Consider the following 4285-nt stretch of genomic DNA (forward strand, 5'->3'; position numbering starts at 1 on the left):
TTTCTTTTTCTTCCTCATCTAATTGTTCGAAACGTTGTTCGTACATGATTTCGGACGTACTTCCAGTGTCAAAGAACACATATTGTGATCTGTAGTGACCAAATTGAGCAGTAATTATCAACGGGTTTTTGTTACACGGGCCTCCTCTAACCCGAGGAAAGATCACGGGCTCGTTTTTCCACTCCTCATCTAAATATTCCCTCCTTTTTCCTTTACTCGAATGTCCACCCTGAATCATGTGGACGTTCAAATCTCTGACTTGCCTTTTAGCTGGACCCTGGCTGTCCTTTGCGGGAGGTTTGCCGGTTCCTGGTCGTGTGATTTTGACCAAATGTTCGAGTTTGCCATTTTTTTACGGCTGCTTCAGTTTCAATTATGAGGGCCACACACTCGTTCGTGTTGTGTCCAATATCGTTACGATATGAGCATTGCTTCTTGTTATCGAGGAACGACTTCCTCGGTAATGGTTGAGGCTTTCTGAAGGTCAGATTCTCAGTGGTGAGGATTTCTGAGGGAGTCTTTGATAAAGGGGTCCAATTGTTTGAATTTCTGTTCGAGGGTCCTGATTTGTTTTTGTTACCGATGAGCGACCTTGCATCGAATGGTTTAGACATTTTTGCACTTGGCTGAAGTCTTGACCATATTGGCCCTTTGGCCTAGGGGTGTGCACAAAACCCGAAAAACCGAACCGAAACCAATAAAACCAAAAAAACCGAACCGAAAAAACCAAACCGAAATAGAAACCGGTGGTTCGGTTTTGAACTTTAGCAAAAACCGAAGTATTGGTTTTGGTTCGGTTTGTATTTTGTTAAGAACCGAAAAAACCGAACCGAATCGAAATAACCATACTCATTAAAACAAAATCTACCAATGAATATTTGTTTAATTTTAACATATTGTTAATACAAATATATTTGGTTTGCAAGCATGATTAAAAACCAGTAATAGGTACTTTCGGTTTTGATTTTGAATTTGAATTTCAAATATGTCTTTTATTATCTTTTAATATTTTAGGTATAAATTCTATTAATCATTAGTTTAAAGTAAAAAATTGGCATGCTCGATTTCAATATCTTGGGTCAAGTGTTTTTTGCCTAAAAAGTTTTGGCTCGACTAGCAAAATCGAAAAAACCGCATTCAAAACCGAACCGAACCAAAAAACCGAAAACCAAAAACCGAAAAAACCGAAACCGAATGGTTTTAGAAAATCATTAAACCGAAAGTCTGGTTTTTGGTTCGGTTTTAGTCAAAAACCGCATCGAACAGCACCACGCACACCCCTACTTTGGCCTGTCTGTTTGGTCTCGGAGTTTGAAACTCAATCCTCGGTGATTGCTTTTGACTACTAGAACCTAGAGTTTTCTCGGTTCTTGCAAATAATTTTGCCGCCTTCATGATTTCATCCCATGATTCGGGCATTCCATCTCTCCCTGTAAGAGTGCGGATCAGGGCATCACTATGAACGTTCTTATGGAATGCTGCTCTCAGCATATCTTCGCTGATCCCTCCAATGTTAAGGCTCTCATTATTAAAATGAGTAATGAAGTCTTCAATAGACTCATTATTTCGCCTTGTAACATCCAGTATTTCCGAAGGGTCACGGGTATGTTTCTTTTGTTGACTAAAATGCTGGGAAAATTTTGTTACAAAATCATTCCAGCTTTTGATTAGCCCGGCGGCAACTTTTCAAACCATTCTCGAGCAGCTCCCGTGAATGTTAGTGCAAACATGTGGCACCGGTACGGAAGGGTCCAACCATTGAATCCCCCGACTGCCACAAATCTCAGCAAATGATCATTGGGATCTGTCATGCCATTATATGTTCCAACGGATGTTGGAATCTTTGCGTTCATTGGAAATGGAGCTTGTGCGATGCTTGGAATAAATTTTGACTTTTCTGCAAAAGATTCTGGACGGTATGGTTTTGAAAAATCATACTCAGCACTACTGCAGTACTCTGCATGGCGTACAACTGGTCGCGAGTAACTAGCCCCTCCATATGAAGGAAGGCGGTTATCCCCGCTGTAATAACTACCTTCTGGATGATAAGTTGAGTCTTATCCGTCCAGTTCGTCCTCATAATATGGTACCCTCATATCTATGCGAGGACGAGGACGTAACCTCCGGATCTCACTTACATTCTGCTCTGGCGGTTGACTATATTGGATGTGGCTTCCCCTTATGGGAGGAGAAATATATCTCCTGGCAAGCTCATCATACGTCAGTATACGTCCATGAAAACGCTCATTCCGAACCCTGCGTTCGTACTCTGCTTTCAAATTGTCTTGTTGAATATGAAGCAACTCATCCGGGGATAAAAGTCCTTCGGGCTTGGAACTGTGACGATGAGCTCTTCTTGGGTTAGAGTCACCAGAATCTTCCTCCAAACCTAATTCCAAGTGAGTTTGGTAGGCTTCTCTCATAATTCGCTCTAGATCTCCCATATTAGAACCTCCTGGGGCTGTGACATGCCCTAGGTCAGTAGTTGGTGTAACGACGTTTCCAGTATCTACCGGAGTAGTATTTGCTAATGGAGTGAAATGTCTCCGAGCCGTTGAACCACCTAAGGTAAAACCTCCAGGGTTCACGGCATCAGTTCGTGGAACAGAGTTTGTGATTCTAGCAAAAATGGACGTTGCTCCTTCACGTGTTTCAATATTGAGATCACGTGGAGGTTGCGATTGATTCTCCGTCGGCCCTTTAGGTAACTAATTCATATCGTAAAGAGAACGGAAAAAATTTCTTGGTGTTCTAACAAAAGCACGGATGACACCAATGAAGAAACACGGATCTATTCCCCTAGACGGGTCCTAGATCCGATGAGTCCACAGGGTAGGATACGGTTAACTATCAATACGATATGAAGTCTATTCCCAAAATCCAGTGATGTGAACCTGCGAAACAGACACCGTGAGCTCATTACGGGAAGGACAAGAGGGGGGGTCTTCCCGTAACCACCCTCCGACGTGAGAATAAGTACAAATCCGATGGAGATAAAGTACTTAAGTAAATTGAGATAGCAATGCGTATACCTCATGATGGTTGAGAAAGTATTTATAGCCGAAGGGTGTGGGAAGGTGATTGGGCCAGCTGTCCCTTTGAAAGATGCTCTTGTAACCGCATGGACACGTGTCCTCATATTACAGGTTTAGTTTATACGTTGCATGTGCATGTATAACAACCTGGACACGGGTCTTCATATGATAGGACGATAGACAATCCTGGCCATGTGCATGGTTATAACGACCTAGCCAGGTGTCTTTCACTGATTAGCCGATACATCACGTATTGTTCAAGAAAGCATCTTAGTAGATCTTCTAGAATGTTATCAATTAATGACAGCTGTCCCGGGGCATTACCTCATAATTATTTACGCGGACGAATATTCCGTCTCGCGGACAACTTCTGAGGGTGACAGGATGTTTCCGCATGTCCTGTGAGGGTGTTTCTTCCTTAGGTGATCGTGCGGGTGACCCATATGCCCCGCGGGTGTGTTATGAAGGACTTCTGACTGACCCGCGGGCATTATTTAAGGATATTTTGGTCTTTTCAGTACCCTACCTCTATAGATACTATTCTTCCTTTATTTCTAAATTTTTTCATTTGAATTTTACAACGTAAATATTTTTCATAAAATGCATCTAATTCTATTTCTACGTACATAATTTTCATATTAATTCTAAAGAGTAAAGACCACTTAATTTAGCGATGTCTAATAACACTATCACAACTTGCAATAATATTCATAGTGTTTTTCGAGATATATTGTGACAAGCGTTATCTTATTAATCTCTATGCTTACAAAATTATCGTGTATGATAAATTTCTTGCACTGATTTCCCCACAATATTTTTCCCCATAGGCAACTAGGAATAGGCAACTAGGAATATGATTAAAACTGATGACGGGGTAACACAAGGATTGATAAAATGGCTTTTACTCATTAACGCTAAAAAGGTTAGAAAGTTCGTTTCCCGCCCAATTTAGGAAAACAAGTACGTGAACAGTAAGCATGTGCAACAGTACCACGTCAAATCACTATTCACATCACTGTTCCCTCTGAAGAAGAGACACGCTCAGAAAAAGTAATATTATTATAATCATTAACTAACGGTCAAAAGCTTCCCGCCCATAAAAGGTTAACCCTCTAGCAAACTGGAGGTCCATTAGTTTATCCACTTGATAAAAGGTTTGCATTCCTCCTTTTATATAAAGGAACACAAGTCAGCCATTACAAGAGACACCAGATCTGGGGAGTTAACATATGCTCTCTGATCTTCTCTTC

The sequence above is a fragment of the Bidens hawaiensis genome, unplaced genomic scaffold (assembly GCF_021521415.1).
Source record: "Bidens hawaiensis isolate Kalapana, Puna unplaced genomic scaffold, B.hawaiensis_p1.1 tig00045417_1, whole genome shotgun sequence".
In the NCBI taxonomy this organism is placed as follows: Eukaryota; Viridiplantae; Streptophyta; class Magnoliopsida; order Asterales; family Asteraceae; genus Bidens; species Bidens hawaiensis.